This window comes from Triticum urartu, chromosome 5A (assembly GCF_056163025.1).
Source record: "Triticum urartu cultivar PI428250 chromosome 5A, HENAU_Tu73, whole genome shotgun sequence".
NCBI lineage: Eukaryota > Viridiplantae > Streptophyta > Magnoliopsida > Poales > Poaceae > Triticum > Triticum urartu.
Window position 1 is genome coordinate 52,217,474 of NC_141877.1, and position 14,066 is coordinate 52,231,539.

Below are 14,066 nucleotides of genomic sequence, written 5' to 3' on the forward strand. Positions count from 1 at the left end.
AAATCAGTAAAGTCATGCACTAGAAGTGCGAGCTTGATGTCAGCTTGAAGGCCATCACGGAACTTCTCCTGTCTGCGTGCATCAGTTGCAATGTCTTCTTCAGCATAGCGGGACAAGTCCAGAAACTCCCGCTGATAAGCTTCCACAGTTTTGTTGCCTTGGGTGAGGTTGCGGAACTCACGCTTCTTACGGTCCATGACTCCCTGAGGAATGAAGCGAGCACGGAAGGCAGCTTGGAAGTCTAGCCAGGTGATGATTGTTCCAGCTGGCAGAGTACGCCTGTGGCTGTCCCACCATTGAGCTGCGGGTCCCTTCAGGAAGAAGGAAGCAAAGGTGACATAGCTGGCAGGGGCTACATCAGCAGACTCCATCTCATAGGTGATGTCACGGAGCCAGCCATCAGCATCCAGAGGTTGAGTTGAGCTGCGGTACACAGTTGGGTTCAGGCGCATGAAATCTTGCAGAGTCACTGGGGTTGGCTGCTGGTTCATATTGGGGCGAGGAAACTGAGCCATCATATTCTCCATGAACTGGCGATTCATCTCAAGTTGTTGGATCATACCAGCCATGTACTCAGGCGGTGGTGGGGCGTTGCCACCACGACCACGACCACCTGGTCTAACCATCCTGCTAATATTTAACAGCGGTAGTTCAGCATTGAGAAATTTGCAGAAAAAACAAGAATCATTCATGATGAAACATGCACAACGAACGTAGCACGATAGATACTACATAGTAGTCGGCATATCTTACAAAAGAGATCAGCATAGAGTTCGTTACACAGAGTTCGGTACATAGGCTAAGACATCATAGGCGGCACAAAGGCTCGCGGCGAATGCATCTAACACTAATAAGCAAGTCTACGTCAGTCCCATGCGGTACTGCGGAGGTAGGTGTAGCCCGACAGCTGGTAGTGACGCGAAGGGAAGACCTCCACGCGAGCAGCCTGGGGTCCGCGGATACTCTGGTGCGGAACCCGATGCACAGGTGGCAGGAGAGGGCCCAATGCAGGAGAGTAGCCTCCCACATCTGGCCAGCCGACGCCCTGGGGCATCACGGTCCGGGCAGGGTAGATCGCAGAACGTGACAGATCACCAGAGCGGACAGAGGGGTGCAACAGCGTCAGAGCACGATACAGGTGCTGACGGGTGGTGTACAACTCGTGGCGAAGAGCTCGGTTAGCTCTATCCAGCCCATCAGCATGCAGAACCAGGTTCTGATGGTAGAATGGCTCTCGGGTGACAGTGGAGTAGGCAGCAGTGTAGTATCCCTCCGCACCAACATCGGATGCGATAGCAATGTGCCTGAAGGGGGAGGTGTCCAACTCCTGATACTCGCCACGGAGACGTGTCAGAGCAGCATAAGCAGCATCGTGGACCGCCATATCGATAGTCACTCCAACACCATGAGCAGTGTGCAGCACGGTAGTGGAGTCATACTCTTGAGAGTAGAGGTGGACGATGGCACGGTACTGCTCCTGGTTGAAGTCCTGATACTCCTCATAGATGGTGTACTCAGGGTGCCAGCGATAACCCAGATAGGTCATCATCTCAGCCAACACAGCAGGTGATCCTGAGGCGCCAATGGCCGTCGTGTGGCGCACGACCTGCCTCGTGGGTTCCATCTGAAAACACAGATGTTTTCACAGGAGTCAAATGACAATGTGGATAATGTCCAAATACAATTCTAAAGAATAACTAGGGCTTATCCAACTTTGGGGTGAATGTCGTAACGGGATCCTAGTGTCAGAGTTAGTAAATTCGTTTAACCCGACTAGAAGAGAGCTCAGAGTCCAAGAGTAAAGGTCGAGGAGTAAAAGATCCTAGTACCACCCGATGGCGACGTGGAGCCGTAAGGCACACAGCCATGTTAGAAAAACAGTTTTCATCGACTAGACTCAACTTCGGCCAAGGAGTTGGAAAGGGGATTCCTACAGGCAGTTGGCTCTAATACCAACTTGTGACGCCCCCGATTTAATCGTACACTAATCATACACGCAAACGTGTACGATCAAGATCAGGGACTCACGGGAAGATATCACAACACAACTCTACAAACAAAATAAGTCTTACAAGCATCATATTACAAGCCAGGGGCCTCGAGGGCTCGAATACAAGAGCTCGATCATAGACGAGTCAGCGGAAGCAACAATATCTGAGTACAGACATAAGTTAAACAAGTTTGCCTTAAGAAGGCTAGCACAAACTGGAATATAGATCGAAAGAGGCGCAGGCCTCCTGCCTGGGATCCACCTAACTACTCCTGGTCGTCATCAGCGGGCATCACGTAGTAGTAGGCACCTCCGGTGTAGTAGGAGTCGTCGTCGACGGTGGCGTCTGGATCCTGGGCTCCAACATCTGGTTGCGACAACCAGGTAGAAGGGATAGGGGAAAAGAGGGAGAAAGCAACCGTGAGTACTCATCCAAAGTACTCGCAAGCAAGGAGCTACCCTACATATGCATGGGTATCAAATGGAGTAAGGGTATCATATGTGGACTGAACTGCAGAATGCCAGAATAAGAGGGGGATAACTAATCCTTTCGAAGACTACGCTTCTGGCAGCCTCCGTCTTGCAGCGTGTAGAAGAGAGTAGACTGAAGACCTCCAAGTAGCATCGCATAGCATAATCCTAACCGATGATCCTCCCCTCGTCGCCCTGTGAGAGAGCGACCACCGGTTGTATCTGGCACTTGGAAGGGTGTGTTTTATTAAGTATCCGGTTCTAGTTGTCATAAGGTCAAGGTACAACTCCAAGTCGTCCTGTTACCGAAGATCACGGCTACTCGAATAGATTAACTTCCCTGCAGGGGTGCACCACATAACCCAACACGCTCGATCCCATTTGGCCAGACACACTTTCCTGGGTCATGCCCGGCCTCGGAAGATCAACACGTCGCAGCCCCACCTAGACCAACAGAGAGGTCAGCACGCCGGTCTAAACCTAAGCGCCCAGGGGTCTGGGCCCATCGCCCTTAGCACACCTGCACGTTGCGTGGGCGGCCGGAAGCAGACCTAGCCTAGTGGCGTTCCAGTCCAATCCAGCGCGCGCCGCTCCGTTGCTGACGTCATGAAGGCTTCGGCTGATACCACGACGTCGAGTGCCCATAACTGTCCCCGCGTATATGGTAAGTGCGTATAGGCCAGTAGCCAGACTCAGATCAAATACCAAGATCTCGTTAAACGTGTTAAGTATCTGCGAACGCCGACCAGGGCCAGGCCCACCTTTCTCCTAGGTGGTCGGAACCTGCCCTGTCGCTCCGCCTCAAAGATCCACTCGCGGGTGCTCCTACGAGCCGACCCGTCTTTAATCACCACATGTATCATGTATAAAGAAAATAGTATATACCCGTGATCACCTCCCGAGTGATCACGGCCCGATAGTATAGCACAGCAGACGGACAAGAATGTAGGGTCACAGATGGAAATACTAGCATCCTATACTAAGCAAGTAGGATTGCAGGTAAAGGTATCAACAGTAGTAGCAAGGACAGGCTATGCATCAGGATAGGAATAACGAAAGCAGTAACATGTTACACTACTCTAATGCAAGCAGTATAAAGGAGAGTAGGCGATATCTGGTGATCAAGGGGGGGGGGGGCTTGCCTGGTTGCTCTGGCAAGAGAGAGGGGTCGTCGTCGACGTAGTCGATCACAGGGGCATCAGCGGCAGTCTCGGGGTCTACCGGAAAAGTAACGGAGGGGGAACACAATAAATAACAGAGCAATCAAAGCATAACATGACAAACGTGGTGCTAGAGGTGATCTAACGCAGGGATAGGTGTTACCGGCGAAGGGGAGAAACATCCGGGAAAGTATTCCCGGTGTTTCGTGTTTTCGGACAGATGAACCGGAGGGGGAAAGTTGCGTGTTTTCTATGCTAGGAATTTGTGGCGGACGAACGGGCTGCGTATCCGACTTCGTCTCATCGTTCTGAGCAACTTTCATGTTGAAAATAATTTAATCCGAGTTACGGATAAAAAGATATGATTTTCTAAAGATTTTACTAATTTCTGGAATTATTTTTAATTCGAAAATAATTGTTAAATTGCTAGGCGCACCCAGCACAGTGTACACCAAAGTGTACCCAGTGACTGACAGGTGGGCCAGAGGGACCCAGTTGACCAGTCAACGTTTGACTGGTCAACAGGGGTGGGACCCCCATGTCATTGACTGTTTTAGTTAATTAGGGATTAGGCTAATCAAACTATTGTTTAATTAAACTAACAGATTAATTAGGTTAACTAGTGATTAGGTTAATCTAATTATAATTAATTAACTTAATTAATTAATTAATTAATTAATTAATTTAATTATTATTATTTATTTAATTATTTTATTATTATTATTCTTATTCCTTTTTTTATATAAAATGTTCCAGGGTGGGGCCCCTTGTCATAGGCCCCTAGGCCTAACGGGCGCATGGCCGCACGGGCGCCCGATCCGGATGGAGCCCCAGTGTGCGCGGGCGCAGAGGCGCTGTGAGCGCCCAGACCCGACCGAGGGCCGAGCGGGCGCCGGGTGTCGGAGATGGCCGCGGCGAGGCCACGGCAGGGCGGCGGCCCAGCGAGCCGGAGGTGGGGCGGAGCAGGACGGCGCGTCGGCGTCCGCAGTGGTGGGCGGAACCGGCGCGGCCACGATGCGGTTCGGCGGCCGGGCGCAGCGGCGGCAGCGATGGCAGAGCAGGTGACCGCGGGAGGCACGAAGGCGAGCGCGAGGTCACGGCGAGACTTGCGGCGCGCGCAGCAGGGGGCGCGAGGCGCGGTGCAGGCGGCGCAAGGCGCGGCGCCAAGGGCTGGCGAGTGGCGCGGAACAGCGTGCAGCGAGCGGCGGAGTAGAGGCCGTGGGCGAGAGGCGGGGCTCACGGCGATGGGCGCGGCAGACGCGAGCCCGTCCGGAGCTCGGGCGCGGGGCGTACGGGAAAAGGGGGGGCGCGCGGCGCGAGCGCCCGCGGGGTGCGGCTAAGGAGGCGGGGCCAAGCACCGGCGAGAGGGGACGGGGTGCAGGAGGACCGGGGTCCTCACCGGGGTGCGTAGGGAACGGGAAGCGTGCCCGATGGAGGTCGGGGAGGACCGCGGTGGAGGGGGACGGGGACGGCGTCGACGGGGAGGAGACGAGGCCGAGGCGGCGGCGTGCGTCGACGGCGTTGGCGACGAGGAGACGAGGACGACGGGGCGGCACCGTGGCGCTGGGGAGGCGGTTAGGCGACGGAGATCTGGGGCGGTGGCGTCGCGAGGTGGGGGGGAGCGGGCTCGTCCCCTCGATCCGATCTGGATCGGGGAGGAGGGGGAGAGCGACTGGGGGAGGGGGCGAGTGGGGGCGGTCGTGGGGGTTAGGGTTTGGGTCGTGGGGGGATAAGGGGAAAGGGGGTGGCCGGCTGGGCCTTTGCCCAGTTGGGCCGGTTGGTGGCCTGGCCGGCTGGGCCGTCTGGCCCAGTGGGGGGTCCTTTTATTTTATTTTATTTTTGTTTGTTTTCTGTTTTTGTATTTTCTTTTCTTTATTTATTTTCTTTTCTGTTTTAATTCATTTTAACTATTTAGGTCTTTATAAAGGCATGGATCCCACACCATAAATTCCTAGGCATTTATTTGCACACCCCGAACATTTTTGTTTTAAATTTTGAAAAGTTTTTATCCTTTGGTTGATTTTGAATTCGAATTTGAATCAGTTTCGAACTAGCACGAGATTAGGAATAGTAATCGAGGTGACGTGGCATCATTAGCAGAGGTTCACTGTAGCTTAATTACCCGGGCGTTACAAGTGCTATATCCATGGCTCACGCTCATGTATTGCATGAAAGCTGAAAAGGTTTGAGAACGTCAAAAGTATGAAACAATTGCTTGGCTTGTCATTGGGGTTGTGCATGATTTCAATATTTTGTGTGGTGAAGATGGAGTATAGCCAGACCATATGATTTTGTAGGTATAACTTTCTTTGGCCATGTTATTTTGAAAAGACATGATTGCTTTATTAGTATGCTTGAAGTATTATTGTCTTAATGTCAAATGATAGACTATTGCTTTGAATCACTCGTGTCTTAATATCCATGCCATGATTAGATTACATGATCAAGATTACATGATCAAGATTTTCGAGTAGTTGATTTTTCATATAAAAAACTTTTTAATCCGAGTTCGTATGCAAAAGTTATGCCCATTTTACAAATTCCAGAGAGATTTTGTAAATAAAGTCGAAATTCATATTTGTAAATTTTCCCAACAACTAGACCACATATCACATGGAAAACTTATTTTATTTTCTTTTTATTGACATTTCCATCATTTTCTTTTGTTTTTTCTAAAACTGAAAAGGCGGTCCACAGGGGGGGGGGAGTTTGAAAATTGGACCTTTCGTACCGGTTCGTGCCATGAACCGGTACTAATGCCTCAAAGCCCATTAGTCCCGGTTGGTGGCACCAACCGGGACTAAAGGTCTAACCTTTAGTACCGGTTGGTGCCACCAACCGGGACCAATGGGCATCGCACCCTTTAGTCCCGGTTCGTGGCACGAACCGGGACTAAAGGGCCCAGGTGAACCGGGACTAATGCCTTAGCCGCACGAACCGGGATAAATGCACCCATTGGTCCCGATTCTGGACTGAACCGGGACTAATGGGCTTACCCGGCCTGGACCAAAGCCCCCTTTTCTACTAGTGTTGGCTTGTCATCGGGGTTGTGCATGATTTAAATACTTTGTGTGGTGAAGATAGAGCACAGCCAGACTATATGATTTTGTAGGGATAACTTTCTTTGGCCATGTTATTTTGAAGAGACATAATTTCTTAGTTAGTATACTTGAAGTATTATTATTTCTATGTCAATATTGAACTTTTGTCTTCAATATTTCGGATCTGAATATTCATACCACTGTTAAGAAGAATTACATTGAAATTATTCCAAGTAGCATTCCACATCAAAAATTATGTATTTATCATTTACCTACTCGAGGACGAGCAGGAATTAAGCTTGGCGATGCTTGATACGTCTCCAACGTATCCATAATTTTTTATTGTTCCATGCTATATTATATTCTGTTTTGGACATTATTGGGCTTTATTATACACTTTTATATTATTTTTGGGACTAACCTATTAACCGGAGGCCCAGCCTAGAATTGCTGTTTTTTTGCCTATTTTAGGGTTTCGCTGAAAAAGAATATCAAATGGAGTCCAAACGGAATGAAACCTTCGGGAACGTGATTTTTGGAACGAACATGATCCAGAGGACTTGGACCCTACATCAAGACATCGACCAGGAGGCCGCGAGATAGGGGGCGCGCCTAGCCCCTGGGCGCGCTCTCCACCCTCGTGGGCCCCCTGTTGCTCCACCGACGTACTCCTTCATCCTATATATACCGACGTACCCCCAAATTACCAGATACGGAGCCAAAACCCTAATTCCACTGCCATAACTTTCTGTATCCATGAGATCCCATCTGGGGGCCTTTTCTGGAGCTCCGCCGGAGGGGGCATCGATCATGAAGGGCTTCTACATCAACACCATAGCCTCTCCGATGAAGTGGGAGTAGTTTACCTCAGACCTTCGGGTCCATAGTTATTTGCTAGATGGCTTCTTCTCTCTTTCTGGATCTCAATACAAAGTTCTCCCCCTCTCTTGTGGAGATCTATTCGATGTAATCTTCTTTTGCGGTGTGTTTGTTGAGACCGATGAATTGTGGGTTTATGATCAAGTTTATCTATGAACAATATTTGAATCTTCTCTGAGTTCTTTTATGTATGATTGGTTATCTTTGCAAGTCTCTTTGAATTATTAGTTTGGTTTGGCCTACTAGATTGATCTTTCTTGCAATGGGAGAAGTGCTTAGCTTTGGGTTCAATCTTGCGGTGTCCTTTCCCAGTGACAGTAGGGGCAACAAGGCACGTATTGTATTGTTGCCATCGAGGATAACAAGATGGGGTTTACATCATATTGCATGAGTTTATCCCTCTACATCATGTCATCTTGCTTAAAGCATTACTCTGTTCTTATGAACTTAATACTCTAGATGCATGCTGGATAGCGGTCGATGTGTGGAGTAATAGTAGTAGATGCAGGCAGGAGTCGGTCTACTTGTCTCAGACGTGATGCCTATATACATGATCATACCTAGATATTCTCATAACAATGCTCAATTCTGTCAATTGCTCAAGAGTAATTTGTTTACCCACCGTGAATACTTATGCTCTTGAGAGAAGCCACTAGTGAAACCTACGGCCCCCGGGTCTATCTTCCATCATATTAGTCTTCCAACGCTTAGTTATTTTTATTGCCTTTTATTTTACTTTGCATCTTTATCATAAAAATACCAAAAATATTATCCTATCATGTCTATCAGATCTCACTCTCGTAAGTGACCGTGTAGGGATTGACAACCCCTTATCACGTTGGTTGCCAGGATTTATTTGTTTGTGTAGGTGCAAGGGACTCGTGCGTGGGCTCCTACTGGATTGATACCTTGGTTCTCAAAAACTGAGGGAAATACTTACGCCACTTTTCTGCATCACCCTTTCCTCTTCAAGGGAAAATCAACGCAAGTGCTCAAGAGGTAGCAGGAATCAAGAAGTACCCCATGGGGGCGTGTAAAGAGTTTGCAATGTCTTTCGTTGCTATTATCCTAATTATGGAAGCCTTGTGAGCGCAAGTCCTGCTTAGGCTCGGTCTTCCCTTTCCAATCTCGCGACAGCTTGTTGCTCTACGCTGACAGTTCCCGGTCCCCAGGCAAGCTTCAGCCGTCGCTTGTATGCCAGGTCGCGTGCCGTGGTTAAGGCCAGGAGGTGAGCGGCCCAAGTTCTAGTAAGAGCTCCTGAGGCGCGATGCTCAGGGGGTCCCCTTTAGCGCTCAAGCAGCCATGGTAAGATAAGAAAGGGGGGCGACGTTGCCGCAACAGGGATGCGGCGAGCGTGTCCCCTAGGTCCCAACGATTAGTTGATCTGAGCTCGTGACTTATCTTGGCGGTCCGGGTCGATTCTTCGTGATGCGCCAGACCTGTGCGCGAACATCCGCAGCGTAGCTAGGTCAGGCCCATACGAGCCTTCCCCCTTCCTATGCTCTCCTTTGTGCTCTACGTCCTCCGGTCCCGGCCCTCGGGCGAGCTCAGCCGCCGCTGGTATGCCAGGTCACGTGCCGTGGTCAAGGCCAGGGGGTGAGGGCTGGAGAGCCAGTAAGAGCTCCTGAGTCGCGATGCTTAGGAGCCCCCCTTTAACGTGCAAGCGGATTACTTGGAAGAGGTGGGAGCTCACGGTGCCGCCTGGTGCTATCCTCGTGAGGTTCCTGCGAGCCAGCACAAGGAAGAACATGATCTGCCATTATGGTTGCCAGCCTGCCGCTGGTTTCTCTGCGAGGGGGTGAAGGCACTGAGGGCCTGGTGAGGTGACGTCCGCGGGGCGTGCCGCGAGGCAGAGCTCGACCGCTTAGGTTTATCGATGTGGTAGGGACGGACCCGTGCACCAGCGCCGTGCCGGCGTGAGGAGGCCCCGTGGGAGGCGATGATTGAGCAGGTAATAATCATAGGTAGATTAATCATGAGAGTAGCAGGCTTAAATAAGTGCATGGGAGATACGTGCCACTGGGTCAAGCCCGAGCGGCTTGGGGATGATGCAGCCCGAGGGGCGCCCCCAACACGGTAAGCTAAAGGCATAAAAAGGGATACATGCCAGAGGGATGGACCCACGCGGCCTAGGAATGATGCAGCCCGAGGGGCACTCCCAGCTAAATGAACTTGGAAAGATGTCACCTGGTCATGTTGACGAAGGGGAGTTGGGGCAGCTGAAGGTCCACGGCGAAGGGGTTGCTCCTCACGAGCCTCCGAAGCTCTGAGCCTCGGGAGGTTCTGGGGGCTCAGGTGTTTCCTTGAGGACCGTCTCCATCTCCATCAGGATGGCGTGGTGCCTGGCCTCCTGAGCCGCTAGGATGCGCTGCAAGCTACGCTGGTAGGTGGACGATACACTCGGCAGGCCATAGGGCATGCGAACGTAGCTGTGCAGTGGGCCCTCACAGCGTCCCACGCGCGAAGGTGAGAAAAGCTCCTGAGAAGCGGCCCTGTTGAACCCTAGAACATCGATGCAGACACGCAGCCCGGCATCCTCACCTGGATGGGAAGCTGCGTCTCGTGAGCGGCGGTCGCCGCGCGTGGCCCTTGCGTCTTGCAATTCCTGGGTGGTCTTGACGATGAACTCCTGAACGGTGGGCAATCCTTGCCCTGTGCCCTCCTGAGGGAAACATGCCATGAAGAACGCCTCCATGTGGTGCCCGAGCACCTCCCTCGTGATGTGGGAAATGTCTGAGGCCTTCCAGAAGAAAGCCCCCTAGCCCTGCCCAAGAAGGGCGCCGGGTGCGCCTTCCTATGCGATGGAGGGTGGTGCCCCTGGAGCGGGCGCTGATCCTGACGAGGCGCCGGCTGTGATGCCACCCTCCTAAGGTCCTGCGTGTCGCAGCTGCTTCTTCTTCTTCTTGGGGATGGCCTCGGGAGGGCCCGCGCCCTTGCTGTTGGGGTCATCGATTGCTGCAGCTTGGAAGGCACGCTCGAGGGAGCACACCACATCTCTTTCTTCACATGGGGTCGTGATGATCCCGCCGCTTCCCGGCATCTTGAGGACATTATAGCCGTGATGGGTCACTGCCATGAACTTGGCCAGGGCTGGATACCCGAGGATGGCATTGTACGGCAGATGGATGTGCATGACATCGAAGTCGATGAGCTCAGTGCGGTAGTTCCTGCGTTCCTCGAAGGTGACAGGGATGCGGACCTGCCCTATCGCTGTGGTAGAACCGTCGATCACTCCTGAGAAAGGGTTGGTGGGATGAAGCTGGTCATACGACACTTGGAGGCTGTCGAACGTGTCAACAGACATGACATTGAGCCCTTCACCGCCGTAGATGAGGGTCTTCGTAACTTGCACGTTACTGATGACTGGGGAGCAAAGCATCGGGAGGGCGCCAGTGGTAGCTGCGCACTTGAGCTGGTTTGCCGAGTTGAACATGATGGGGCACTGGGACCATCTGAGCGGGCGTGTGGCTTCGAGCTTAGGGAGGACTGCATTCACTTCACGAGCAAACTGCTTGAAGATACACTATGAGGCTGGGGCCTGGGCTCCGTCCAAGATGCAGGCGATAGCACGCGGTTCCTGGAAGCCTCCAGCCCCCTCGTCTTGATGGTGTTCGTCATTCCTTCTTGGCGGTGCTGGCAGCGGAGGGAGTCCGGCATTTCCTTGAGGATGATCCTCACGAGGCTGATCCCTCCAAGTGCCCTCGCAAGGCTGATCCCGCCAGCTGTCCTCACGAGGCCGGTCGCGCCACTCCTGGCGTTGGCCACGGTCATCCCAGCGTCCGCCACCACGTCCTTCTCCTCGGCCGTAGCCCCGGTCGCCACACTCGGGGCGCCGACCAAAGCATCCTTCGCGAATGGCTCTGAGCTCTTGACAGTTGCTGATGTTGTGGGTGTTCAGGTTACGGAAGGCGCAAAACGGATGACTGCCCTTGGATGACTCTAGTTGGTCTTTGCCACGCTTGGTGTCTGGTTCCGCTGCGAGCATGGCTGCTCCCTTGCGCTTCACGTCCTTGGCCTTGGTATTATTCTCCTCTGGGTCCGCAGCAGGGAGCTCGAGGAGAGAGAGGCGCCCCTCCTCAGCTCTAGCACACTTGATCATGATGTTGAACAGCTCCAGGGTCATGCACAGCTCTTCATGGATGGCGAGCTTGTCCTTCATCTTGACATTGCGGACACCGTCAGAGAATGCTGACATGATGGCCTCGTCGGTCACCTTGGGGATCTTGATCCGTGCGTTGTTGAAGCGTTGAATGTACTTTTGCAGGGTCTCTCCTGGTTGTTGCTTGATGAGGCGCAGGTCGCCCACGACCAGGGGGCGGTCGCGAGTGCCCTGGAAGTTGGCGATGAAGCGGGTGCACATTTTGTCCCAGGAGGAAATTGAGGCTGGAGGCAGGTTCAGGAGCCAGGAGCGGGCGTCCTCCTTGAGAGCCATGGGAAACCAGTTCGTCATGACTTTCTCGTCGCCGTTGGCCACTTCGATGCTAAGCTCGTAGTGCCGCAAGAACTCCGCGGGGTCGGGGGTGCTGTCGTAGCGAGGAGGCAGATCCGGCTTGAACTTGCCCGGCCAGGCGACGCTACGCAGCTCGGGCATGAGAGCGCGGCAGCAAGCTGTGGTCACTGGGACCCGCCTTGGGGGTGGAGCTTGGTCTTGATGGGGTCCACGCCCTGCCGCTATAGGTGGCGCGCGGTCTTGCCGCAGTGGCCGGTCCCGGCGCGATGGTGCGAGGAGCGGCCGAGCGTTTTCTTGGGGTCGAGGGACTTCTTGACAGCTTCTTTCTTCACGCGCGGGCGCGGGACGCGGCGGGTCACGTCACGGAGCCGCGCGTCTTGGCGCCAGGGCGCCGTCTTGGGGCAGAGGTGGTGGAGGCTCTCCGTGAGCTACGTCGCCCGTAGCTGGCGACGGGCGAGGCGGAGAGAGGGATGGCGCAGGGGAGCACCCTGTGGCGCGGAAAAGCTCAACGATGTGGTCGAGCCAGTCCTCGTAGAGATCGTCGACTGGGCGGTAGCGCAGGAGCTCGTGTTCCATGAGGAGCACGGCCCGTGCGTCCATGGGAGGGTGATGTGCATGTGAAGAAGAACCAGACAGGGTCAGCGATGGAGTGGCGGTGCGGCCGTCGCGCCGCACCAAGGGGTGCAGCGAGGATGCTTGCTACTCGTTCACCGCCGGGCCGGTGGTGGCATTGGCGGCAGGCGACGGGGAACGACGAGGTGGCCCGCCGACGGGAGCCGTCTGAGCGACGTGGGCGGCGAGGGCAGCCCGGCGCTCAACGGCGAGTGCGGCGCGCGTCTGCCATGGAGACGACGAGGCAACAGGGCGCTGGGCACGGAAGGAAGCTTCGGCGCTCCCCTACCTGGCGCACCAAATGTCGGATCACGAGTTTTGGCAAAACCCTCAAGGTCTGAACACTGGGGTGCGCACGAAGGTTTTCACCCTATCGATCCACGCCCTAGCTCTCTAAGATCTCGCGGACGAACTCGACGAACTCACAACATAGAAAGACACAAGATTATACTGGTTCGGGCCACTGTTGTGGTGTAATACCCTACTCCAGTGTGGTGGTGGTGGATTGCCTATTGGGCTGATGATGAATAGTATAAGGGGAAGAACAGCCTCCTGAGGTTGATGTGTTCTTGTGCTTGGTGAACTTGTGTGGTTGAGATGATCTTGGATCCGTTCTCGACTTGTGTTGAGGTCGATCCGTGATAAGGTCGATCCCCTCTACTATGGTGGCTAGTCCTACTTATATAGGCCCTGGTCCTCTCCCCAAATATTGAGAGGGAAGGGAGCCAACAACGGCCAATTTGAAAGGGGACAGCTAGTACAACTTATCCTGACAAAAGCGGTCTTCGCCTGCCAAAGGCTCTGGTGGTGACGCCATCCTGGGCTCCATGGTCCTTCTGGTCTTGGTCTCGTTACACCAATATGGAAATCTTTGCTTGATGCCTCGATACTCCGCACCTGTGCTTGCCCCCTTGGCACCAAAGAGGAAGCAAGGACACTGCGCGCGTTGCCGCCCGCTTGGCCTTGATCGTCATGGCTCACATCACGAGAATCTCGCGAGGTTTGCCTTGCCCTTATCTCTCTGCCCCACGTGAGCCTGCCTGGCGAGGCCGCTCCTGAGGAGGTCTTGCATCGTCTGCCTCATGTGGCTTGGCCCCTCGCGAGGGTCTTGAATGCCTTGTCGATGAAGATGGGCCGTACAGACCTGCCAGCCCAGCCACGCCGTGGGCCGCAGGCAGGCAAGTCTGGGGACCCCCGTTCCCAGAATGCCGACACTTGGAGCGTCTTTTGCATTTAGTTTTCACATTTCTTTGACGCACCATGCTGGTATGAGATAGTCCTTGGTTGATTTATAGAATGCTCATTGCACCTCACTTATATCTTTTGAGTATGGCTTTATAGAATGCTTCATGTGCTTCACTTATATCTTTTGAAGTTTGGATTCCCTGTTTTTCTTCACTTAGAAAACCGCCATTTGTAGAATGCTCTTTTTCTTCACTTATATTTGTTAGAGCGTGGGCATA